The 27,586-nt window shown below is 48.9% G+C and overlaps 1 long non-coding RNA gene across 1 annotated transcript; it reads left to right on the forward strand.

Annotated features, from left to right (window-relative positions):
- Nucleotides 1–153: 153 nt before the first annotated feature.
- LOC123640397 lies at nt 154–27,188 on the forward strand. Its single transcript, XR_006735971.1, has 4 exons — nt 154–362; nt 22,278–22,562; nt 22,689–22,753; nt 27,075–27,188. It is a non-coding gene; the product is annotated as an uncharacterized LOC123640397 (long non-coding RNA).
- The last annotated feature ends 398 nt before the right edge of the window (nt 27,189–27,586 follow it).

The following is a 27,586-nucleotide window of genomic DNA, read 5'->3' on the forward strand; positions in this document are numbered from 1 at the left end:
AACAACACATGACTACGCTTGTCAATAGAGGTGTAACCAAGACTTTAATGACTACATTTCCTAAGCGCTTCTTTGTTGAGAATGTTTGTTCCGGTTTTGATCAGAATATGAGCTGCGTGAATGACTCAACAGCACTCATTTGTTTCTCCACTCGTTCCTGCATTTGGCACATCCTCTGCCCCGCCGTAGTCCCGGGCTCTATGCCAGGGCCAGGGGAAATACTTTCAAGTGAAAAGACATTACCCCTGCCCTCAACGAGCTCATCTTCCAGAAAGATTTGTGATCCCAGCAACCTCACTTAAATACAAGACGTTACAAGAGAAGCACTAACAAAATGCCCGGAGGAAGGCAGACCCTGAGTGGTGAGTCTGGGGAAAGTTCCCTAGAGAAGATAGCATTTGGGTTGGAATGAGTTGAATATGTAGAATTTTGTTAATAGCAATAACTTTTTTCCTTCGATGAAAATAATTCATGCTTCAGAATGGCCAAAGCAATCTTGAGTTAAAAGAACAAAGTTGTAGAAGTCATGCTTCCTAATTTTAAAACTTACTGCAAAGCTCCAGTGGTACTCTGTATTGAGTATCAAGACTGTGTGGTACTGGCTTGAGGAAAGATGTAATAGATCAACGGAATAGAATTGATATTCAGAAATAAACCCACATATTTATGGGCAATTGATTTTCCACAAAGGTGCCAGGGCAATGGAGAAATGGGAAAATAATAGACATTTCAACAAATGATGCTGGGAAAACTGGATATCTACATGCAAAAGAATAAATCTGGACCTCTAAATGAAAATTAATTAGGGCAGACACAGTGGCTCACACCTGTAATCCTAGCACTCTGGGAGGTCAAGGTGGGAGGATGGCTTGAGGCCAGGAGCTCAAGACCAGCCTGAGCAGGGCAAGACCCTGTCTCTACAAAAGGATAGAAGAATTAGCTGGGCGTGGTGGTGCATGCCTGTAGTCCCAGCCACTCGGGAGGCTGAGGCAGGAGGATCGCTTGAGCCCAGGAGTTTGAGGTTGCAGTGAGCTGTGATGCTGCATTCCCACCTAGGTGACAGAGCAAAACTCTGTCTGAAAAACAAACAAAAAAAGGGTGAATTTTTAAGTGGTGTGAATTATATCTCAATAAAAATAGATAACTCGTGCTTATCACGATAAACTTGGAAACAAGTATTTTAAAAAAAATACTTTTTTCAAAAAAGAGAAAGCAATCCTCACACTGTCACTGGAGGATGTTCCAGGCAGGAGGATGCCACCAGCAAAGGAGGGGTGAGGATGGGATGCCTGCAGCCACTGGCCAGGGAGGCTGGCGCTGACATGCAGAGGGCCTGGAACACGCAGGACAAGGACGAGCCATGAAGAGCTCTGGGGCCATCAGGCTGGCCCTGGGCAGGAGACAGTCCTTGCCCTTGCCAAGCCAGGAGTTGATTTGTAACGAATCTATCTAAAAGTGAAGTTGCCAGCCTAGTAGTGTAAATAATAGTTAACATTTGTCGAATGCCTTCTATGTGTCATGTGTTAAGTGCTTTACGTACATTATCCTGTTGAAGCCTCTGAACGGCCCTAGGAGGTAGGTACCAATGTTATTAGTCCCTTAGGCAGGTTAACTACTTGCCTAAGTTTCTTGGTCTGGAAGTGTTGGAGCTTCCACCCCAGGAGAAAAGACTTCTGAGCTGACATTACGAAGTGCCTGCCTTTGTCAGCTCAGCCACGAGGCACACGCTCGCCTCGGCCACCGGACTGGGCTCCTGGACACAGGGTGGCTAGGGCAGGGCCTGCCCTCCAGCAGTGCACAGAGCCAAGGTGGGAAGTATAGATGGATGCTATCCTCTTTGCACAAAAGAGAAAACCAAAGCTTTGAGATGTTGAGAGCCATTTCTGAATTTTACACGAGATTAAGTACATCCAAGGCTTAGAACAGTGCCCGATGACATAGCAAAGCTCAACAAACCGCAGCTGTTGTTGTTATTTCCAAGGCCACACAGCTCGTCTGTGGCAAAGCTGGGGCTCAAATCCAGCTCTTCCATCTCAAAATTCAACTTTCCTTCAAGAGAAGTGCGGCAGGGAAGAGCCCCACCATGCGGAGGTGGATCCAGGTTGTGTGGCTCCCGAAGCTTATACAATTTGGGGTGAGCTCTTTAAGAAAAAGATAAAAATTACAAAATTTACGGAAATATATGATCATGTGAATGCATTGCTGGGACTCTTCCAAGGTCCTAAAAGGGCTCTGAAGCTCAAGGGTCATGAGCTTTGTGGCACATCCGCCTCTGCCACCACATGTGGAGAATTTGCTGCCTGTGCGGTGGCCCGGCCGGCTGCCAAGGTCCTTTCTCAGACCAAGATCTGGTGATTCTGCATCCTAAGGTCTGTGCAGGTGTAACGGAGCAGTCGCCCCTCCTCCCACAGACGTGGAAGCGTAACATTGGGAGTGGGGAATGTGTAACAGAGAGAATGGCCTGAAAAAATGGCAAAAATATTTTCTGTCTCTTTAAAACTTCCCCAATCTTTTTGAGAACTGTGGCCTGGCCTGCACCCCTGAGGCAGGGAGGAGACTTTTTGTTCTTTGTGTTACAGGAGAGAGCTCAACCACCCCAGGTGGGCCCAGGTGGGGCTTTGTCCTTGGCAGAGATAGATTAGATGATTAGAATCATTAACAACATAGTGAGAACTGAGGGCCCTCCCTTTAAAAGCTCAGTATTTCTGCTTATGTTCAGGAAATGTGGATTTTGAGACGAGAAGGTCTACCATTTTTCCTCCTTTGCTGGCAAAGTAGGAAACTTCTCTTTCCTTCTCCCCAAACCACTTGTTTTTATTCTTGTGATGCAGCCGGCCTCGAAGACAAGTGCTGAGCTTTCGGTAACACAGGAGCACTGCAGGTAGACCAGGCCAGCGGCTCCTGCTCTGGCCCAGTGCTTGAGAGGGCTCTGTCCTGTCACGTACAGCCACAGAATGGATTTATTAAAGATCTCTGACTCTCAGGACACAGCATGGCCTGGCGCCTAAGCATCCACTCTCATGACCAACACCGGCCAGGCCCCGGGGAGATACTCCTCTACATCTCTTGTGTCCTTGAAGCCCAAATCTATGGAATCCTGATGCTAGGAGGTCTGTGGGTCGTGCTGCTGCCCCGTGGGAGATGGACACTGCTTTCAGGGCAGAGCACAGGAAGGATTTGGGAGAAGTGATTTTAATAAAAAGACTGATTAGGCTGGGTGTGGTAGCTCACACCTGTAATCCCAGTCTCTTAAACAACAACAACAATAACAACAAACCTGATCACCTCATCCAAACCTTCTCAGATCCAGTGAATGTAACAGACTCTTACATAACAAAGTATCATTTCCTAGAAATGCCAAGTGTCCGGTGTCCATATTCTTGCTTCCCTTCATGTTGCAATTCTTGGTCCTGGATATACTTATGAATTAGTGCAGTATTCACAAAAGTTGCACGTGGCAGTTGAGGGATGTTTTGTAAGACTAATTCTTTCTCTTTCTCTTTCTTTCTTTCTTTCTTTCTTTTCTTTCTTTCTTTCTCTCTTTCTCTCTTTCTCTCTTTCTCTCTTTCTTTCTTTCTTTCTCTCTCTCTCTCTCTCCTTCCTTCCTTCCTTCCTTCCTTCCTTCCTTCCTTCCTTCCTTCCTTCCTTCCTTCCTTCTTTCTTTTCTCTTTCTTTCTTTCTTTCTTTCTTCTTTCTTTCTTTCTTTCTTTCTTTCTTTCTTTCTTTCTTTCTTTCTTTCTTTCTGTCTCTCTCTCTCTCTCTCTCTCTCTCTCTCTCTCTCTCTCTCTCTCTCTCTCTCTTTCTCTCTTTCTTTCTTTCTTTCTTTTCTTTCTTTTCTTTCTTTCTTTCTTTTCTTTCCGGACAGGGTCTCGCTCTGTTGCCCAGGCATGAGTGCAGTAGCGTGATGGTAGCTCACTGCAACCTCAAACTCTTGGGCTCAAGCGATCCTCCTGCCTCAGCCTCCCAAAATGCTAGCATTACAGGCATGAGCCACTGTGCTAGACCCTCAATAACCTTTAAGAGTGGAAAGGAGTTTTGACCTCAAAAAGTTGGAGAATTTCTGGTCTACAGACCTAGATATTAATTTAAAAAAATTTCATGATGTATAGGATAGCAGTTTATATAATGAAATAAAAACATTTTTGTAATCTTTTTTATGACAGCCATGATTTATCATATGCCATCCTGTTATTTTGTTTGTACATGATACATAAAATTCATGGTTTTGTCCTGCATCCAAGAATTGCTTCGAGAATTACATTGATAATTTCTGGCCTTGGGAGAGTGAAGTTTCTCCAAATTGAAATTAACAAAAAACTATCTAAGAACAATAATGACCCAAAAAAGGTTGTCCAATTTGGCATGACTGTCAACAGAACATAAATTATATAAAAATCTTGATTATAACTATATAATTGGTGTTTTTACTATATTATTCAACCAAACATTGCTAGCCCATGATGTGCAATAATAATTAAATTTAGTCTTTTGATATTTTGCCAACTCTCAGCTATATAGAAACCATAGTTGTACACATTTTTTAAGTTTTGTCATTATGAAAGTATATTGTCAAGGTAGGCAGACAATATATATATTTTTTTCTTTTTTTCTTTCTTTTTTTTTTTTTTGAGACAGAGTCTCGCTTTGTTGCCCTGGCTAGAGTGAGTGCCATGGCATCAGCCTAGCTCACAGCAACCTCAGACTTCTGGGCTTAAGTGATTCTACTGCCTCAGCCTCCCGAGTAGCTGGGACTACAGGCATGCGCCACCATGCCCGGCTAATTTTTTCTATATATATTTTAGTTGGCCAGATAATTACTTTCTATTTTTAGTAGAGACGGGGTCTCGCTTTTGCTCAGGCTGGTCTCGAACTCTTGACCTCGAGCGGTCTACCTGCCTTGGTCTCCCAGAGTGCTAGGATTACAGGCATGAGCCACCGCACCTGGCCTAGGCAGACAATATATTTTATTTAACACTTTGTTAGTGTGACTGATACCTTTTCAATATTGATTGAACTCTTATGAGAACTTGCCTGCGTCCTACAAAAGTTAAGGGTGGACCTGGTACTACAAATTGGGCCATCATTTCTCACAGAAGTGGGCAAGAGTTTCCAGAATGTTCAGATCCTGCGTCAGGCACATCTTAATCTGGTAGTTCTGCCACCAAGAGAGAGGAAGGTACAAATCCACCGTGATCAGCTTGAATCGTGGTGCTCACTGCTTTTCCCGTGGCCTGGTCTGAGCAGTGTGGAAAGCCACCCTCTGTACACACGGGAACCTCTTGGAGCATGCTGTGTAAGGCAAACCCTTGACCCATGCAAAGACTAGGACAGGGAGACCACACTGAGACCACTCACTCCTCCCATCTGACAGCATCGCCACGTGATTGCAAAGATGAGTATGAAGTCCTGGGAGAGAAGAAAGGGCAAAGCATCTCACTTGGGCAAAATTGCCTTTGGGGGTGGCTGACCCAACTCCTCACAGGAGGCTGGAGTCTCAGCTGTGACTGACTCAGGGGAGCTCCAGGCTGAATTTCCCTGTGGCTTGGCTGGTGTGTCCAGTGAAGCTTGGCTTGCCCAGTCCAGTTTCTCAACACAGATTGCCTGTTAGGCCAGGAAATCTGGGTCAAATGGCCTTGCCCAGACCTCAGCAATTTTCTATAGGCTGCTCAGAAGAGCCAGGTGGAGAGGCGTGGGCAGAGGATGTGGGTTGGGCAGCCAATGGGAAGCCAGCTCTGTGCCCAGCATTGTAGGAGGAGTAGGGCAGAGGCAAACTGTCTCTGTCACCTTGCCCGTGTGGTCCAGCTCAACTTCCCTGTCTGTCTCCTTCTCTCCTAGGACAGAAGAAAGGACAGGAAGAGTGACCCCACCAACCTCTGCTGTCCCCTCTCCCCAACCAGGAGTATAGGGACACATACCAGTTGAGGGTTACAAGGACAGAGAGAGCCATAACTATGGGTTCCCCTCCTCTTCCTCATCCCCAGTTACCACTAATGAGCAGCCCAAACTGGGTGCTGCACGTGGTTCAAAAGGTGATGCCATGCCCTACCCTGCAGGCATCTCAGGGCCAGGAGACGTGGAGGACATGGGTGCCAGTCTTCACCCAGGGTGAAACTCAAAAATATTTGGAAACTAATTGGACTAGGCAAGAGCGTCAAGGTGGAAGGGTGTAGACAAAGGCAGAGCGAGGGTGTAAGGCAGACTGATTGCATTGGGCCAGGCCCTGAGAGTCCTGGACGATGGAGGTGCTAGGGTGTGGTGGGGCAAGGCCAGAGGCTGAGGCCATGCCCTGCTGCTAATCAAGTTCTCATGAGCACCTACTATGTGCCAGATATTATTCCATGCAAAAGTGTCCCTTTCTTCACAGCACTTACAATATTTTCAATCAATATATATCTGTTGAACATCTGCCATGTGGCTGGTTCAAAGCTGGTCTCCAGTGTCTCAGAGACAAATATAATTCTAAGTAGCTTATAATAGAGTAGGAGTCACATGTGCACACAGATAGGTACTAATTAACAGATTGGAGTAAGTCATTTAATTTCTAGAGGACTTGAGTTTCTCATCTATAAAATAAGGGAGCTTGACTATCTATTTATAACTTATATCCCACCTACTTCCAAAAGATTTTGAGATAGTTTCCAAAAAGCATACATTTACAATAATTTTGTTAAATTAGAATTAGAAAACTAAAAAGCAAGTGGAAGGAGAGAAACCAATTGAAGGGGAAAGGGGAAAGAAGGAAAAAAGAAGATGCTAAGATGAGGAGTCAGGTGCCAACCACACTAGTTATGTTGTTACTATAGTGAATCATGAAATATGGCTTTGAGCTTCCTGGCAGTCAAGGAGAAAAGAGAAACAGAGTGGTTTACATAATTACCATTATGTGATAAAATGAAATATGTCAGGTCTTCAGGAGCGTAAATTTCCTGGTAGTAAATACTAATTTACTGTTTGGGTCCTTTTCTTTATGTAGGCAACATAGATTACCATAGTAGACAATGCTTTTAGTAGTAGCTTTTCCAGGACAAAAGAAATGCAGTTTTTCATGTGATCATTTCTTCTGCCAGCCAACAACAGACACCAAGGGTATAACATTAAAATGGAACTTGGCTGAAGGCATTTTCGCCTGGGCAGCTAAGCTAACATGGGTCAAATGTATAGTTTTCTGGTGACATAACCAATACCAGGATAGAACTCAGACTATGTAGAGGAACAGTTCTATTAACTAGGTTGTTTCCACACACCATTACCAGCCCTGGGTATTGGCAAATGTTTTCATTTTTGCCAATCATAGAATAGAGGTGGAAAAGTGATGTCTAAATTCTATTAATAGCTTTAGGTGGGCACAGTGGCTCACACCTGTAATCCCAGCATTTTGGGAGGCTGAGACAGGAGGATGGCTTTAGCCCAGGAGTTTGAGACCAGCCTGGGCAACATGGTGAGATCCCATCTCTACAAAAAATAACAAAATTAGCTGGGCTGGGCCTGGCCTGGTGGCTCACACCTGTAATCTTAGCACTCTGGGAGGCCGAGGTAGGAGGATTGCTTGATCTCAGGAGTTCGAGACCAGCCTGAGCAAGAGTGAGACCCTGTTTCTTTAAAAAAATAAAAAACTATCCGGGTGTGGTGGCATATGCCTGTAGTTCTAGCTACTCAGGAGGCTGAGGCAGGACCACTTGAGCCCAGGAGTTCGAGGTTGTAGTGAGCTATGATTATGCCACTGCACTCCAGCCTGGGCGACAGAAGAAGACCCTGTCTCTAAAAAATAAATAAATAAATAAATAAATTCTAGCTTTACTTTGCATTTCTTGAATTATGAGTGATATCAAATATCTTTCTATATGTTTATTGGTCATTGATATGTTTTTCTTCAATCTATTTGTATATATTATTTGACTATTTTTAAAAAAACTGCCTCAGTGTACTCATCTATGAAATGGAGATGCACCTATCTCATGGGCTTACTTACTATGAGAATTACGTAATCTATGTACTTAAAATAGTATCTAGCACATAGTAAATGATCAATAAGTGTCAGCAATTAAAATGATTAGACTTGTTTTTTCTTATGCATTAGTTTGAGTTTCTTTGTAAATTAAGGAAATATCCCTTTGTCATCTGTTTTCTCAGTTACTAGAAACATACTTTTATGGTAGTTTTCCATAGAGAAATTTTAAAAATAATTGTTATGTGGTGGAATGCATCAATCTTTTCCTTTATGACTCCTGGATTTTCCATCCTGATTAGAAAATCTTTCCCATCCCAAAATATAAATCAACTTACCCATATTTCCTTACATAACTTACATGGTTTTATTGCATCTAAGTCTTTGATCCATGCTTGAGCCTAGGAGTCTGGGGTTGCAGTGAGCTGCACTGCACTTTAGGCTGGGCAACAGAGCAAGACTCCATCTCAAAAAAAACAAAAACAAAAAACTGATCCAAATGGGATTTGTTTGGACTCCATCTTAATTATCCCCATTCTAACAATAATCCAGGCATCCCAACACCATGTGTTGAACACTCTCTTTTCCCCATGGAGTTGAACGGAGATGGTTGAATCTTCCACTGACATTCTTCAGCCCCTTCCCTAACTTAAGATTCCTGTGGCTGTAACACACCAGGGTGGATGCCAACCCACTGGCAGAGGGAGGCATGGATGTGGAGTAGTGGAAGGAGCTGGACCAGGAAGCAGAGGTTCTAAACCTCTGTGCCGTCCACTTGATGAGTGATCTTTACAAGTCATTTCTGCTTTCTGGGTCTTCGTTTCTCTTTCTGTACAATGAGGAAAGAAGATTAGATGTTTTCTAAGGCCCCTTCCAGCTTAAATACTGTTCGATTCTAGAGATTACAGAGAGCACACGTGCAGGAGCGAGAGAGCAGGGATGGGAGAGCGAGGCATCCGTGATGTTGGTCCGTCCCTTCCTGGCCATGTCTCCTCCAACATCCATGCACCCCCCAAAAGCCTGGGAGCCAGTTGCCTACTGTCTTAAGAGACCTTGACCCTGGCAGAGGAGGGCAAGGCCCAGGAGAAGCTGCTGATTGAGGGACAGTGGGCAGACGACACAGATCCCTGAGGAAGCCAGCCCTGTGTGAGCACCACTAGAATCTGACCTCCTCCAAGGCCCCAGGCCCATCCCGAGAGAGGAAGGCCTGGGTAGGACTGGAAAGCTCTGCTCTGAAGGTAGGACTTGCCTGTGAGAACACACACACACGTCATCCCATGATGCATGCACACAAAGGAGGGCAAAATTAGGCTTTGAGTTGAGACAGACCTGGGTTCAAATCCCTGCTCCACCACTGTGTGATCTCGACAAGGTATTTAATTTCCAGAGTCGACTAGAGAATGAACGTCACAAGATTTTTATGACAACTCAATGAGTTCTAATGCAGTGCCTGGGACACAGTAGGAGGCCACTTCAGGATATCTCATTTCCACTCCTGCTCCCTCCCTCTCTGTCCTGGAGGCCTGGGTCTTGGAACAGGCCATACCATTTTGCAATAGAAAGAGATCTTGGCTTTGGGGCCAGACCAACCTACATTTGAATCCCACTCATGCAGCTGTGTGAGCTTACATCCATAGAGCATCCAGCATGGCGCCTGGCCCACAGTGGGCACACGATTAGGGGTATAAATATTGCCATTCGGTATGACCTCAGTGAGCCTGAGAGCTCAGGGAGGGCAGCATCCAGGCAGGTGCTGGTGGGACAGCTCATTCTGGCCTGGAGGGAAGAAGGCCTGAGTCTGGGGGATTCACTAACAAAGGCTTAAGAGGATCATGTAGTAACCATCCCACAGTCCCACTGGGACTCTTGACACGGACTCATCCTCACGTTCCATTCAGTTCTAGACAGCTGTCGCAGAGCCGCTTCCTGGCCCCCACAACCTTGTCATCCCCAGCCAATCAATGAGCTGCCATCAGTAAGGTTGCCAGATAAAATGTAGGACATAGTTAAATTTGAATTTCAGATAAACATTGAATAATTTTTTGTTGTATAAGGCATACCTATACTAAAAAATTCTGCTGCTTAGGCCGGGCGCGGTGGCTCATGCCTGTAATCCTAGCCCTCTGGGAGGCTGAGGCGGGTGGATCACTCGAGGTCAGGAGTTCGAGACCAGCCTGAGCGAGACCCCGTCTCTACTAAAAATAGAAATAAAAATCATCTGGACAACTAAAAATATATATAGAAAAAATTAGCCGGGCATGGTGGTGCATGCCTGTAGTCCCAGCTACCCGGGAGGCTGAGGCAGGAGGATCACTTAAGCCCAGGAGTTTGAGGTTGCTGTGAGCTAGGCTGACGCCACGGCACTCACTGTAGCCCGGGCAACAAAGTGAGATTCTGTCTCAAAAAAAAAAAAAGTCTGCTGCTTATCTGAAATTCAAATTTAAATGTGTCCTGTATTTTCATTTGCTAAAGTTGGCAACACTAGCCATTGATCACCTGTCACAATGAAAGCAGCAGCTTACATTTGTGGAACTTAAATGACCATTACATCAGCTGTGTGCTGCCCTTTGTAGTCAAGGTCACATCTGCTAGCTGGAATAATCCTCCTTTCAGCAGGGATGACCCGGTTGTTGGCACACTTGACCCTGTAGCAAGGGGATGTGCAAGCCCGGCTGAGGAGGGCTGGGGGCAGACTCACTGCAAGTGGACAGGAGCCCTCAGTCAAAAATATCATTATTGTTGGGGCATGGTGGCTCACACCTATGATCCTAGCACTCTGGGAGGCTGAGGCGGGAGGATGGCTTGAGGGCAGGAGTTTGAGACCAGCCGGAGCAAGAGTGAGAACCTGTCTCTACTAAAAATAGAAAAAATTAGCCCAGTGTGGTGATTTGTGCCTATAGTCCCAGCTACTTGGGAGGCTGAGGCAGGAGGATTGCTTGAGCCCAGTAGTTTGAGGTTGCAGTGAGCTAGGCTGATGCCATGGCACTCTAGCCCCAGAGACAAAGGGAGACTCTGTCTTCAAAAAAAAGATATCACTATCCCCTCCATTTAACACACAAAGAAATTGAAGTGCATTCATTTAACAAGTACATATTGAGCCTGAAGCTCTCCAGGCCTGAGAGGAGAGGTTAAATGATTTGCACAGAGTCCCCAAGCTGGTAGATCGTGGCCAGCTGAACTCTGCAACCCTGAGTGATCATGTACTTCTCCTCCCTCCACAATGCCGATGAGAATGCCAAACCATGCACTGTACATTCGAGAATCTTCTGGGTATGTGCTTATCTCCTTCCCTACCCAGCTCCACTGTCTTACCTCACCGCAGGCGGAGAGCCCCAGGGGACAAGGACAGTCCTGTTCACCTTGAGATTCCCACTGAGAAGCTGAGTGAGTGCTCAATGTCAGGGAAAGTTACTGATGAGGGTCCACTCCTTCCTGGATGCTACACCCCAAGCCCCGGCTTCCCTGGGACAGTGGGGATGACACTGACCACCTGCTCTCCAGCTGCCCTGCTCCCCTTCCTCCAGGTCACAAATACCTAAGGCCCCTGGAAGGATTCAGGAAGGGAAGGGGAGCTACTTGGGTGAGACAGAAGATAGGAGAGGTTGAAGACACTTAGGATTAAGGTATACAAAATGCATACCTATGCAAATAAAATTGTCAGTGGTTCTGGCATTGCTGTGATGGGTGGTCCCTGAAATTAAAGTTGAGTGGAAGGGGAGTCAGGGCAGGGACAGGTGTGGGATCCGGATCAGGACAAGATACTCAGGGCAGTGCTGAATGCATCTTAGAACACTGGCATGTAGGAGCAGCAGCCCGTGACTGTCTCTTTCCCCAGCCCAGCCCAGCTCTCGGCCACTCGGCTCCAGCCACACTGCCCACCTTGCATGCGTGCTCCCCGACCCGTGCCCATCTCAGCAAGGCCGGCCCTGCCCATTCTACTAAGTCCTGCAACTGCCACATCCCTGCCCTCCTCATCGCCTTGCCTGGCACCACTTTGCTCTTTCCACAGCACCTCTAACTGCTAGAAACTTTACCTATTCATCGTGTTCTTTTGCTCGCTCATGTACCCCAAACCTGCAAAATGGTACCTGGCATGGCGGGTGCTCAATAAACAGGTTGCATTGAAGTTATTGAGCTGAATTTCGAAGGACCTGGATAATCTAGCTATTTCTAATCAGGTGTGCTTTCAGAGTGTCCTGCAGAGCTTGTTAAAATGCCCAGCCAAAGTCCCTTCCCTAGACCTCCCAAGTCAGCTTGAGAAGCTCAAGGCTTTGATATTAAAACCCCCTTCTCTGCTGCGGCTCCTCACTTGGCAACAGGCTTGCCGAGGCCCCCAGAGGCCTGCTCTGTCCAAGGTCGCATGGTTGGGGCCGAGCCGGCAATCCTGAGATTCTCTCCCCTGGAGCCCTCTCTCGCTCTTCAGGCAGATCTGGGGGCATCTCCTAGTCTAGCCTGGGGGACCCTCAGTCCGGAATGTTAGAGAATCAGAGAGGGTACCTGGTGCTGTCGCTCTCCATCCAGTTTTCTCCTAGCCCAGTGCCTAGCACATAGGTGGAACTCAATGAATGTTCATTCTTACTATTTTCTGTCGCATTCTCAGCGGGCAGAGATGCAGGGGCCCAGGCCCAGTGGTCTTCATGTCACGCTCTCCAGCGTGGCTGAGCAGCAGCAGGGCTGAAGTCAGGAAATGAAGGACGCCCCTGCCTCTTTCACTGGCCTTGAGCTTTGAAGCAACGTCCTGTGGTGGCCAGAGCACTGGCTTGGGGCCCGCTGTGTGGCCTGAGCAAGTCTCATAACCATTCTGTGTCTGTTTCCTAATCTGTAAGATGGGGCTGACTCCAGGGTGGACATGAGGACTCCACCTGGTAACGTATTGCAGGAAGCTCACCACGCAGACCCACCTTACCTCTGTCATGGGCCCTCTTGCTTAATGCTGCCTGTGGTTAGCCCCCCCACCAAAGGACAAAGTTCAGCTCCTCAGCCTGGAACCTGAGGTTCTTCCACCTGGGCCCCAGCCCCCAGCCCCTCCCTGCTTGCTGCCACTCCTCTCCACCCACCCTTCACTCCGGCCACAGTTAGTCACCACCCTGAACAGGCCATACCGTTTCGCACCTCCACACCTTTGCACAAACCGTTCCCTGTGCCAGGAATGCCCCCTCCCTCTGCAGCCCAGAGAGTCCCAGCATCGCCTGCTCCCGCAATACCCTGCTTCCTCGTCTGCCTGTATCTCATGTGCAGCTGGGCAGCCTGGGTTAGACTCCTGGCTCTGCTATCTCACAGCTGAATGATCTCGGGCAAAGTTGCTCAACCTCTCAGCCTCAGTTTCTTCATCTGGAGATAATAGCAAGACCCACCTCTGAGGGGCATTGTGAGGATGATGTGAGATAATGTAGGGCCTGGCCCGGCCTGGAATGTGGGAGGTGCTCAGGAAATGACAGCTATCGTTGCTGCCCTCAGTGTTCCATCAGCGTCTCACCCCCCGGAATCTCTGCCCTCTAAGACTGCCGAGGGCCACCCAGGCCAGCTGACTCTGGGAGAGCAGGAGGAACTTGCCTGCAATCAGCCCTTTCTGATTAATGAAGCAATTAGGAGAACCATAAAGGCAATGGAAATTGAACTCACCAGGAACAGCCGTGTTCTCTGGCAAGGCCTGGGTCACAGTAGGTGAGGGAGGAAGCTGGGGAGGGGGAGATACGGCAGCTGCAATAGGGGTTTGCCCCCCAGGTGCCAAGCCTGGCTGTGTTCCACTTCTGAGGGGAAGTGACAAAGATGGCGCTGCTCGCTTTCTGGGCCCTGGTCCTTCCATCTGCCAGGGCTGGCAATAGGCACACGATGAATGATCACCATCGTCCTCTCACAGCTTCACAAAAACCAGTGGAGGACAGTAGGCTTTGGAGTCAGACTGCCCTGAGTTCAAGTCCTGCTCTGTCACTCTCCAGGTGTGTGACCTTGGGCAAATTGCTCAACCACTCAGTGCTTTGGTTTCATCCGCATCTCTGACATGCGATGAGAATAGTAGCTCCTGCCTCACTGAGCTGATATGAGGATTAAATGTCATCACGCCTTTAAGACACCGAGCACAATGCTCGGAAGAGGGTAAGCACTCAGTAAATGCTAGTTATTATTACTCATTTCCTTATTTGGGGGATGAGGAAATAGAAGGAAAGAGAAGTTAAGTAACTTGACCGAAGTCACCCAGCTTGTAAGTGGTGGATCTGGGATTCCACCCCTGGGTTGTTTGACTACAAAGTCACAATTCTCTTGACTTTACCATGTTGCCCCTTATTTTTATTGCTCTTGTTCCCTAAATTGAAGCCAGAAAAACAATTCTTTTTTTTTTTTTTTTGAGACAGGGTCTCACTCTGTTGCCCAGGCTGGAGTGCTGTGGCATCAGCCTAGCTCACAGCAACCTCAAACTCCTGGGTTCAAGCGATCCTCCTGTCTCAACCTCCCAAGTAGCTGGGACTACAGGCATGTGCCACCATGCCCGGCTAATTTATATATATATATATATATATATATATATATATATATATTTTTTTTTTTTTTTAGTTGTCCAGCTAATTTCTTTCTATTTTTTTAGTAGAGACGGCCGGGGGTGGGGGGGGGTCTCACTCTTGCTCAGGCTGGTCTCGAACTCCTGAGCTCAAAGGATCCACCCACCTCAGCCTCCCAGAGAGCTAGGATTATGGGCGTGAGCCACCATGCCTGGCCCAGAAAAACAATTCTTAAAAAATACCCTTATTATAATGGCAACAAGTTGACACATTTTAAATATATTTAAATCCATGAGTTCATGATAAGAAACAAATCATCGATCACTTTTAGAGATGCTAGGGAACTAGTTCATTATTTTGAAAACTGTAAATAAAGGGAAAGAAGCGCTGATTCTGCTTTTTCTGCATAGTTGATAAAAGTTAACTCACATTAACCAAATGGTCGAGAGAGGGAAGTTTCTCTCGGTAAAAGTGCGTCAGCCATTACGTGCACAAAGGAGTGGTGGAATATCACTGTTTGCAAACTCTAATAAAATAGAGGAGCCAGGCATTGATCTCCAACAGCTGCTTTCATTACGTGTCACCCATGGAAGGACACAAACCACCGGTGAAATCGTTGGTCGCAAACGTTGAACCTAAATCCCATCAAGCCTCTAGTAAAGGGATGCAACCAAATGCTAGGTTGTGGGACACTCTACAGGAAAAACGAGTTGGTTTCTTCAACAAATGAATTATAAGGGGGGAAAAAGAGACAAAAGGAAAATCTGTAATTTAAAAGAGACCTAACAGACATCAAACATTTGCAACACAGTATGTGGACTTTATATAGACTCTGATTTCAACAAATTATTTTATAAATGAGAAAACTGGAGAATTGGAACAGAAATTGGGTGTTTGAATCAAATCATTGTTAGTTTTTCAGGTGTAATAATGGTAGTGTGGCTATTTTTTTTTTTAGGAAGTCCTCTTCTCTTAGACCTACATCTGAAATATTTACAGATGAGATGGTACAATGCCCAAGGTTTGCTTTCAAAGAAACCCAGGGCATGCCAGGGCTACAGATGAAACTCAATTGGCCACTGAAGTGGGGTGATGAGTACATCGGGGTTATCGTATTATTCTTACTACTTTTGTATATATGTTTGAAATTTTCCATAATAAAAAGTAAAAGAAAAAACTGAGTAATAGAAAACCATGTTGTCTTTATAACTGCATCTAGATGTTGCTCCTCTTTGAGCCTTATTTCCCCAACTGCAAGTGGAGCTAAACTGTCCACCAACACTGAGCGCTCACTATGCATGAGGCACTGATTTGTTTTCAGTCATTGATTCTCTGAACCTCCCTATGGGTAGGGGACTTTTGTGCCTAATTTAGAGATAAGAAAACTAAGGTCTAAAGAAGTTAGTTAATTTGCCCAAGGTCATATACTGCAAGCGGCAGAGCTGAGATTTGAACCCAGGTGTCCTGGCTCCAGAGCCCCGGTGCTTATGCTCTACAATAGTCTGCCTCTCAATATGCAGAGCCCACAGTCCGTCCACCTGAGCCACTCTGGCATCTCTTCTGTATCTATGGGCTCTTCCCGATCCTGCCACATCGATACCTTGCCCGCTGCTGGACTGGAAGAGGCTTGCTAAGGGTGGCGCCTCTGGGAACTTGCCAGTGGGACCCCACCTCGAGAGTCAAGGTGTGTGAGGAGGGTGCTCCTGAGAGTCGCTGACCCATGACTTAAGTAAGGGTAGGGCCCAGGCTTGAAGTGGGGGCAGGCTGTACCAGGCGGAGGCAACTCAACGTTTCCTCCTGCCTGGGGCTACACGTGTGACCTTTATCACCCTGGCCCGAGTGTGGGGAGACAGCCTGGACTTCTCCCACGTGCGTGTGCATATGGGGAAGGGGCAGGCTGGAGCTCCTAGGAGGACTGCAGGCGTGGGAGGAATCTGCTCCTGTGCAGGGGGCAGAGAGGCAGGAGGCTAGATGCAATGACCCTGGGGTGTCCTCACTGCCTGTTCCCAGTTATCTCTAGCTACCGAGAAGTGCACATGTGGTGTATAGAGTTTGGCTTCCCTGCTCTCTGGGAGATTATAACCTAAAGGATTTAAGGATTAAAATCTCCAAACACTCCAAGCCCTGGAGCCACCCAGGCAGGCCTGGCACCATCTCAGCCCAGTGCTTTGCTGTCTGGATTTTCTCCCCATCCTATCCCTCCCCTCATTCATTAATTCAGTTCATGTTTTCAAGCACTTAGTCTGTGGCAGGCACTGTGCTTGGCCCTGAGGATATAAAGATGAATTATTTTTCTGAGTGCTCATAGTCTACTAACAGAGAAAGATGAGGGTAAAAGAGAAAATACGTGTTCCACACTCCCCTCTTCCCAGGAGCCCGGTCAGGCTTAGCTATATACCCCCTTTGAATCCCTCCCCATCTCCTTCCCGGTCTGGGTGGATCTTGCTCCAAAGTGTCACAATCCCTCTCCATGGAGTCTCCCCCATAACCTCGCCCTGGGAGATTTCCCTCCAGAGTAGGAAGTGGGGAATGGTTCAACACAGATCAGCACGGTTCCACAGAAAGAAATATAACATGAGACACTAATGCCAGTCACAAATGCAATTTAAATTGTTTTAATAGCCACATCAAAAAAGTAAAGATGGGGCGTGGTGGCTCATACCTGTAATCCTAGCACTCTGGGAGGCTGAGGTGGGAGGATTGCTTGAGGTCAGGAGGTCAAGACCAGCCTCGGCAAGAGTGAAGCCCTATCTCTATTAAAAATAGAAAGAAATTAGCTGAGCAACTAAAAATATAAAAAATTAGCTGGGTGTGGTGGTGCACACCTGTAGTCCCAGCTGCTCAGGAGGCTGAGGCAGGAAGATCGCTTTAGCCCAGGAGTTTGAGGTTGCTGTGAACTAAGCTGATGCCATGGCATTCTAGCCCCGGCAACAGAGTGAGACTCTGTCTCAAAAAAAAAAAAAAAAAAGATAAACAAGAAAAGTAAAAAGGATAGGTAAAATTAATTTAATTTAAATCAATTAATTTATTGTTTTTTTAGTGTCTCACTTTGTCATCTAGGCTAAAGTGCAGTGACATTATCATAGCTCACTGCAATCTCAAATTCCTGGGCTTGAGCAATCTTCCTGCCTCAGCCTCCTGAGTAGCTGGCACTATAGGCATCGTGCGCCACCACACCCAGCTGATTTTTTAATGTTTTGTAGAGATGAGGTCTTCCGATGTTGCTCAGGCTGGTCTCAAACTCCTGGCCTCAAGCAATCCTACCACTTTGGCCTCCCAAAGTGTTGGGATTAAAAGCATGAGCCACTGCATTTTAAAACCTACCAGTTTTAATAACATATTTTATTTAACCCAATATACCTAAAATATTATCACTTCAACATGTAATCAACATAATTACAAAAAAGATATTTTGCATTTGCTTTTCATACTGTCTTTGAAACCGAGTGTGCATTTTACACTATAGCACATCTCAGTTTGGACTAGCCAAATATGAAGTGCCACATGTGGCTAGTGGCTACCATATTGGACAGCACAGATCTAGACTACCCATCCTGGGATTTGGTCTGCCTTACTTAGTTTTGCAGCTGGAGACATAATTCCGTTACCTAAGAAACAGGCTCCACCTCCCTGGGAGACTTTGCCTGGAAGGAGGACTGCAGCCTTGTTCCTGCCTGGAGTCCCAGCCTGAGGTGCCAGGCAGAAGAATGGGCTGAAGATGGGCCAAGGGTGTGGCCTATTAACCACTCAGAGCTGAGGGCTGGGGCCCAGGGAGATTAAGGGTCCTGCCTGCCTGTGGGTACCTAAACAGCCTGGAAACACCACACCCTCGCTCTGCCGTGTCCTGCATTCCAAATGCCTTCCCCCTCTTCCTTCAACTGCAGCTGCCAAATGCTACCCTTCAAAAGCTACAAAATTCAGTGAACAAGGAAGGCAGCGTAACATAGAGAAAAGACCAGAAGAAAACACACCTATATTTCAACCATGGTTTTCTCTGGGTTTTGGAACTAGATAACTATTCTCTTCTTTTTACTTTTCTACATTTTCTTTAAAATTTTTATATTATGAGCATAGATTCATTACTTGTATAATTGGAAAAAGTAATCTGTTTAATATACATTTTTTTTTCTTGAGACATAGTCTCACTCTGTTGCCCAGGCTAGATACCGTGGCATCAGCCTAGCTCACAGCAACCTCAAACTCCTGTGCTCAAGCGATCCTCCTGCCTCAGCCTCCCGAGTAGCTGGGACTACAGGCATGCGCCACCATGCGTGACTAATTTTTTCTGTATATTTTTAGTTGTCCAGATAATTTCTATTTTTTTAGTAGAGACGGGGTCTCGCTCTTGCTCAGGCTGGTCTTGAACTCCTGGGCTCAAACAATCCACCCACCTTGGCCTTCCAGAGTGCTAGGATCACAGGCATGAGCCACCACGCTGGGCCTGTTTAACATACATTTTAAAAAATCCTGTGTCGTCTTCAAAGATCAGTTGCAATGTCAACTCCCCGAGGGCTTCCCGGCCTCCATCTGCATCACTTGCCCATGTTGAGGTTCTTCCCACACAGCCTGCTGGCCCTGGGTTCAACAGTTTCACGTGGGCCTGTCTTATCTTCTCTGCCACATCTTGAGGGTGGGGCCTGGCACAGTGTCAGCCACCCAGTGGGGGCTCTCTGTGCCTTGTGGATGGGAGACAGGCTGGATGCCTCAGGGCTCTGCAGAGTCCCCCTGTTCCTTCTTCTTGGTGACCCAGTCAAGTGACTTTCTTCCCCCACTTCCTCCCCCAATAGCTAAAATCACAAAACCATCAAGCCAGAGGACCCCTTGAGAGGTCACACCGTCCAGTCCCCATGACTTTCCGTCCTCCCTCTCCTCTCCCAGCCTCAGCATAGGTTTTTCTGCTTAGTCTACCCAGCCTGGGTAGGTGTGGGCATGACCCTAACCCTAACCCTAACCCCAGAGACACAGGCCCAGGTCTACTTGCTCTCAGTTCTGACTTCATTCCCTGCTGTGGGGGCACAGTCTGTTCCTTTTCTTTCTTTTCTGGGCTCCCTGCAGCCCTTTCAGGCCCCGTGGTTCGACAGTCTATAGGTTGGGTGTGAGTGTGCAGTTGGAGCAGCCCATGCATGGCTGTCAGCGCTTGGCTGTGGCCGTGTTTGGAAACGGGACCATGGGCCGGCTCATGCTCTGGCTTCTCTCCAGAAAAAGCCTGCAGATCTATCTCACCGCAGAGATTGTCAGCTGTTCGGAGGAAAGGTCTTTTTTTGAAAATGCAGCTGATCAAACACTTGTAACAGGCCTTGAGACATCTCCAGATCTCACTGTCACAGGTGCTGCAGAGAACAGGCTTCACAGCCTTGACTACACAGAAACCACTGAAATATTTACGAGGCTCCTGGCTTGTGAAACAGAGCTTTTGGCTCAGGAGAAAGGGAAGGGATGTGGCACTTGGTAAATACCTGCCACGTGTCACACTGTGCAGGGAGCTTCCTGGCTCAGTGAGGGAATTGCCATTAACCCCATTTAACTGGCTGGGACACTGAGACCCTGAAGTGGATGACATGGTGGCTACAGGGGCTGGAAGGCTGGTGCCATCACCTGCCAATTGTAGGAGACCCTGGACGAGTTCCTTAACCTAAGTCTCCATATCCTTGTCTGTAAAATGGAGATTATAAGGGGACCTACCGCTGTCGTGAGGACTAAACAAAATAGCCTGCGTAGCAACTGAGCGGTGCCTAGCTTATGTTAAATGCTCAATGTTACCCTTATCGGCCAGTCACATCACACAGCCAGAAAGCGAAGGGGCTTGGGATGGAACCAAGGTCGCTCACTACGAACGGCAACCCTCCAAGAACCCACCAGGCCCTCCTCTGCCTACCTCCTGTCCAGTCACCCAGCTGCTCAAGCCAGAAACCTCTCCCTCTCTCTCATCGTCTTCACCGGACCCTGGCCATCTACCCCTCAAACAAGTCCTGAATCTGTGAATTTCTTCTACCTTCACTATCCACCTCAGGCCCCGGGTTGTCACCTCTGTCACCTCTGCTGATGGCAGCCGTGGTTTCCTCTGTCTTTCCTCTGTCCTGCAGCCAGAGGGGCCTTTTCAAATTGCAAATCTGAGTGGGTCACCTCCCCCTTCACTCCCCCCACCCCATAACTTCCCACAGTCCTCCCGGGGCGGCCTGCCCCAGCCCGTTCCCATCTCGCAGCCTTTGCACGGGCTCCCTCTGCTTAGAACACTTCCCCTCACCACCTGCACCAGCCTCCGGGGCTCCCGCAGGCCTCCGCTCTCCTGTCTAAGTGACTGCCCTGTTTCTAGCCCTCGTGGCAGCGTGATTATGCGTTCAGTGTGTGGCTGTTTATTAATGTCTGCTCGCCCTGGGCTGCTTGTTAGCTCCTGGAGAGAAGGACTGGGTCTCCTGCTCACTCCTGCACTCCCAGCTGCCCCCCTGGCACTCGGCTGTGCTCGGCACACGTTGTTGAACACGGAGTGCAAGTTCCCACCCAAGCAGGGAGGAGCAACCCACAGTGCCACTGGGCCAAACTACACTGAAAAAACGGACTGGCTGTGTGGGCCTGGCACTGCCCGCCTCCCAGGGGCACAGCAGGAAGGGCTGAGGAGCCCTGGCCAGGGGAGGGGAGGTTGTGGACACAGCACTGACACTTGCTCATCCCTTCCCAGTGACCCAGTCCAGCAGCGTTCCATCAGTTACAGATGGCCTGTAGCACTGAGGTCATGCACGAGACCTGGCATGGTGAGGACTGTGGTACTGCTGGCTCTCCACTGTCCCCAGGTCTCTTTTTCCCATCACTCCCTCCTTGGCCCAGAGCCATCCTTCCATGTTATTCCGTGATATTCCTCTGGGGATGCTTTGCCACCCACCCGAATGTTTGCCCAAGGAGAGGAATTTCTAACGGTGGAATTTTGAGCCTGGTGTAGTCTCAGCCAAGGGCAGAGGGCTGGGAACCCCACTTCCTGGGCAGCTGCCTCCTGTTCCTGTGAATTCAGCTGCTTTGCCTGGGTCAATCTCCAGCCTCACGCTGGGCGAGGCCATCTTCTTCCTGGGATTAAGCACAAAGTTGGTGCTTCATGTTTTCCATTCTCCATGCCTTTATTTGCGTGTCATTCTGGCCCCCTGGAGTGCCTCCTCTTGGCCACCACGGTTTCTGTCTGTTGAATCCTATTCTTTTCTTCAAGATGCAGCTCAAAGGCCACTCCTCTCTCCCACCAATCCTTTCTGATCTCCCAACCAGGTATAACCTCTCCTTTTTCTGAATCCCCCCGAAGCACAGTGCTGATAATCATCAGTCATGCGCAGCTTTGTCTGAGGGATGTTGGGGGTGAACAGCTGTCTCTGCCACACCTGACATTCTAGAGTTTCACGGTTCTTTGTAGCATGTAATACAAGTTGGTTCTGGTCATAAGCTTCTGAAGATGAAGATGGTGCTGTTTGACACATAGTAGGTGTGTTAGACTGCGGGTTTCTTGAGGGCATGGATGATGTTCCACATCTTTGTTTCCCAGCACCTAGCATGGTGCTGGCACATAGTGAGTTCCCGATAAATGGTTCTGAATGGATGTTCACAAAAATAGCTCTAACTTGTCAGGCCTACCACGTGCCGGGCACTGTGCTGAGCCCTGTCCATATGTCGTCTCATTGAGTGCTCACAATCAGTCGCTCTCTGAGACGAGCACTAACAGTCCCTACTAGGAAGTAAGCCCCACAGGGCAGGGGTTTGCGTCTATGGTGGTTAATATGCATATTAATGCTTGACATGTAATAGGCCCTCCTAAATATTGGTTGAATAAATGAATTCATTAATGAATATTTATTTTACAGGTGAGGACACTCAAGCTCAGAAAGGTTGAACGACTTGCCTGACATCAGTCATCTAGTAACTGGAAGAGTCAGAATTTGCACTCTGACCCGATTCCAAAGCCGGCATTCTTTGCTGCTGAACTCTCCCAGGTGCAAGGAATTGGGGGACGGTGCCGCAAGGCTCGAGACACACAGCCCGTGCCTTTAAGGAACTTTCCACCTGGTGGAGGAGCAGAAACACACACACATAGCAGCACATGTGATGGTAACGGGACCTGTGCCCATCCCAGGCATTAGGCACTGCAGGTGCAGACACAAGATCCAGGGGAAAGAATTGACTTCTCAAGGGCCTACTGCAAGTGAGCGGTTAAGCCTGGACTCGAACAGCAGTTTCCTGAAAATTCTGGTTTTTTCCATTTATCTAATCTGCAGAGTACCTGACCCAGGCCTGCTGAGGAGAGAAATGCTGCTGAGAGCTTGTGGAAGGCGAGGCTGGGGTGAGGAGCCTGGAAACCGACTCTCCTGCACTCAGCCAAGGGCTGCTGCAGCCTCGGCTCCCAGCAAAGCCCGCAGGAGCAGGCAGAAGGGGGAGAGAAAGGAAGAGGGAGGGACAGGAATGTGGTTTCACATCTTACCCAGCAATTCCTGCAGCTGGGAAGAAGGGTGATTCAGGATGTCGATGCTTGCCAAAGGCTTTGGCTTATGTCCTGTGTTTTGGAGACTGTATCTGGGGAGGCACAGTGGGAAGTGGGCAGGGAGGCAGGAAGAGAAACCCCAGCATAGAGGGGTTGTGCAACCAGGCTACAGGTGACCAGTACAGGTGTGCTGAGTTCTTTGCTGTAGGGCCGCTGGGGGTTGGGGGGCTGCCACGGCTGAAGCCCAGGTATAACTGGGAGGAAGCAGCCTGATGCCTGAGCTTACCCGGACCACCCACCTCTCGTGGCCCACCCTGAGAAACCTGCCTACTGTGAGTGACCTGGGCTCCAGGCCCTGCCTCTGCCTCTGCCATCACTGGTCTCAAAAGCACAGGTTCTGTCTTTACCTGCGAGAGGGGAGACAGAGCAGTGCAGGCTGGCGTGTGGGTCCATGTGTGCGTGGGGTATCAGTAAGGATGTGGGAACAGGTGCCTGCACGGCTCTGATTCTGCCCACCTAGGAAACCTCAGAACCTTCCAACTCCTCCCCCACTCCCAGCCTACGTGTTGTCACTGAGCTGATGGTCCCTGAGCTGGGGTCAAATGCACCCTTTTCACCCTGGCTTGTCCCCCCACAACATGTCGTGTAACCTTGGGTTAGTCACTCAACCTCTTTGGCCTTGTGTTTCCACGTCTGTAAAATGAGAAGTTGCCTCTGTCCACCCCTTTGGTCCCCTCCCCTCCCCTCCCTGACACTTGTCCCAAACAGAGCTGGCTGGCAACCAGAGCAGAACGTGAAGTGGGACGGGCCACCATGCCACATAGTGTGAGCCTGCAAGGAGTAGAGAGGAAATGCCTGGGGCCCAAACCTCCTCGGCCCCTAGGAGCAGCCCTGAAAATGTTGCCACCTGGTCTTTGAATCCCTCCACTCTCACTCAGCCTGGGCCCAGTTGTTGAAGATGGTGAGGAGATTCCAGAGGGAGGACAGAACTTCCTTCTGTCTCCTGCTGCTGCCTGGGGCCGCTCACCCCCTGTCCTCTCCCTGTGCTTGCTCTTTGAGCCAAGGAGTCCCAAACTCCTGTGGCCAGCCCAGTCCGGGGGCACCAACTGCTCAACAACATGGGCCCAGGGTTCCACAGTATTGTTTAATGAAACAATTAATTTCCATCCCCATAAGGCAGCTCGGTTTCACAGTTATTCATCATGTCTGCCATGCCCTTCTCTGTGACACACCACAGTAGGAGCCGTTCTTTGAGGAGGGTGAGGTTCATTCAGACTCAGCCCTGTGCAGGAAGGGGATGGGCCATGCTGGGGTGGGGTGGGGGCACAGGCGTGGACAGGACGGCTGGGGGACAGTAAGGGGAATGATATGTTCAAAGCCATGGTTCAGAGAGATCTATCTGCTGTAGTAATTTTTGTTATTATAGTATTTTCTCAAATAAGAAAGAAAGTTTGGTCTGTGAGCAGCGTGCGGGAGGGATCGAGAGAGGAAGAGAGTGAAAGTGAAGGGACAAGCATGGAGACTTCCTGATAGCCTTATGGCAGAGGCTCCGAGCCCAGCTCTGGAGCAGGCTGCCTGGGCCCCACTCATGGCCCTGGGAAGGATGCTTCACTTCTCTAAAACTCAGTTTCCTCATCTGTAAACTGAAAGTTGTGAGAACTAAGGGAGTTAAGATTTATAAAGCGCTTAGAACAGAACCAGGCATCTGACAAATGCTCCATTCCTGTTTCATAATTTAAAATAAGACAAGCCAGATTACCGCTGGGTACAGTAATCCCAGCTACTCAGGAGGCTGAGGCAAGAGGATCACTTGAGGCCAGGAGTTTGAGACCAGCCTGGGCAACATAGCAAGACCCCATCTCAAAAAAAAAAAAAAAAAGATAAGCGATCCAGAGGCAGAAAAGATGGAGAGAAGGGACAGTTTGGGACAGGACTGACAGGACTGGAAGAGGCTAGATGTGGGACAAAGGGAGAAGGGGCATCAGAAGGGACAGAGTTGCCCGTGGAGTCCCTGGGAGAATGGTGCCAGTATGAAAAGGGAAGAAGGAGCTGATGTACTCAGGTGGGATCAAGTTGAGTGTGAGGGGCCTGTGGGATGTCCAGGTGGAGATGTCCTATGGGCAGTCAGCTAGAGGCTCCTGGTGCCAGGCAGGGCCTCTTCCATGTACAGCCCCAGGAGGCACCATGCACTGTGTTCTGGGGGAGGCCCGCGGCCCTTCCTGTGCTTCCCTTCACTTTCACTCTCTTCCTCTCTCAATCCCTCCCACATGCTGCTCACAGACCAAACTTTCTTTCTTATTTGAGAAAATACTATAATAACAAAAATTACTACAGCAGATAGATCTCTCTGAACCATGGCTTTGAACATATCATTCCCCTTACTGTCCCCCAGCCGTCCTGTCCACGCCTGCGCCCCCACCCCACCCCAGCATGGCCCATCCCCTTCCTGCACAGGGCTGAGTCTGAATGAACCTCACCCTCCTCAAAGAACGGCTCCTACTGTGGTGTGTCACTGAGAAGGGCATGGCAGACATGATGAATAACTGTGAAACCGAGCTGCCTTATGGGGATGGAAATTAATTGTTTCATTAAACAATACTGTGGAACCCTGGGCCCATGTTGTTGAGCAGTTGGTGCCCCCGGACTGGGCTGGCCACAGGAGTTTGGGACTCCTTGGCTCAAAGAGCAAGCACAGGGAGAGGACAGGGGGTGAGCGGCCCCAGGCAGCAGCAGGAGACAGAAGGAAGTTCTGTCCTCCCTCTGGAAATATTAATAGCTACAATGTACTGAGTGCATGCCACATGCCTGCACTGTGCTCAGTCCTGCTGAGGCAAAACTGCTCCAGACAGGATCCTTAGGGTCTAAGAGGGAGATAGACCAAGAAACTTCACAGTGCCATGTGACAGGTGCTACATCAGATGCTGCATCATCACAGAAGAGGAGCATCTAACCCCAATAAGGGGGCAAGAGGGCTTCCTGGAGGAGGTGGCACTTGAGCGGTCAAACAGAAGAAGAAAACACCTCCAGAACGCAGATGTAGAAAGGAAGGGTAGGCCAGAATCCAGAACAGTGGGGCAGAGCTTTAGCAGCGGTGCTGGGGGCCAGGGGCCAGCTTGCTGGAGAAAGGGCTCATGCCTGCGGGGGCTGAGAGAGCCTCTGGACAGAGAGATCTAGGCTTGAGTAGTGTGTGGGAAACTGGTGTGGGCAAGGGGCAAGAAGAATTGGAACAAAGCCCAGACACAGTGGCTCATGCCTGTAATCCTAGCACTCTGGGAGGCCAAGGCAGGAGGATCACTTGAACTCAGGAGTTTGAGACCCCGTCTCTACAAAAACTAGAAAAATTAGTCATGCATGGTGGCACATGCCTGTAGTACCAGCTATTTGGGAGGCTGAGGCAGGAGGATCACTTGAGCCCAGGAGTTTGAGGTTGCAGTGAGCTATGATGACATCACTGCACTCTAGCCTGGGCAACAGAGTGAGACTGTCTCCAAAAAAAATGAAGTAGAATAAAGATTTTAATAATTTACCTGCCTACCTAAGGCCTCTGGTCTTTAGGTGGGTCTAGCTGGGAGACAACAGGGAAGCAGAAGGTAAGGGGCCGCCCCCACCTGTCCCAGATCTTGGTTTCTCATCCCATCCTAGGAAGTTCAGATCCTTCTTTTAGGCTCATCGCTGAGTCCTCACTCTGGGGCAGCCTAAGACATTCCGATAAGAGATTCCTCAGTTAATAATAACAACTTGAATACATGCAGCGTGCAGCACTTGGGGGCTTCAACATGCATTCACTGCCATAACCTGTGTCTCACAGTCAGTCTGGGATGAACAGTGCTCGGTTCTTATCCTCCTTTTTATAGGAGATGCTGTAGCTCAGAGAGGTTAAGGGCCTTGCCAAGGTCACACAGCCAGTGGGTGACTAAATTGGGACCTGAGCCCAGCTCTTGAGATTGCAAACCCCACAGTGACACTGCGTCAGCTGCAGAAAATGGGGCCTGGTGATGGCTGAGCCCCAAGGACAAGGCTGGGAAAGGGAGTGAAACCAGCTCTGGAATGGGGGGGCAGATGGAGACAGGGGTGATGGAGGCTGAGAGTGGAGGCAGGAAGAGAGCAGAGCAGGGGGTTGGAGAGGCTTTGAGACAGAACTGGAAGTGTCTCCAGAAAGACCTCCTTATATATGTCCCTGCAGGGTTGAACAGAACAGAAGCTGTATCCTCCCAACCCCTATCTCTGTGAGACAAGGAAGGAAGGGCCTATCGTTCCCATTTCGCAGGTGAGAAAGGGGAGGAAAGGACAGATGGCTACTCGGCTTGCCCAAGGCCCATAGGAACTTGGGGCCCAGGGGCCCTGTTAGAAGTGGACAGGGTGACACGACGTAGGGGACTTTTCTCACTCTACAGGGGATGATGAAATAGGGGGAGTTGGAGATGGCGACAGAAATCAGGGCCGCGTCCAAAGAGAAAGGGGGAAGGCAGAGGCCCGGCCTGTCAGCGGGCAGAGATGGTGGAGAGATGGTGGAGCAATAAGGCCCGGCCACTCAGCTCCGGTTACAGCAGGCAGCATCAGCTGGTCGCTGTCACAGAGTTCCTGCGCCCCTCCCCCGCCCCCGCGGACCCATCCACTTGGGCTGCTCCGCAGCGCGACGGGGGGGGGGGGAGGGGGGAGGGCCCGTGTGGGGGGCGGGGAGGGGGCGGTGCGGGC

Source organism: Lemur catta, chromosome 6 (assembly GCF_020740605.2).
Source record: "Lemur catta isolate mLemCat1 chromosome 6, mLemCat1.pri, whole genome shotgun sequence".
Lineage (NCBI taxonomy): Eukaryota > Metazoa > Chordata > Mammalia > Primates > Lemuridae > Lemur > Lemur catta.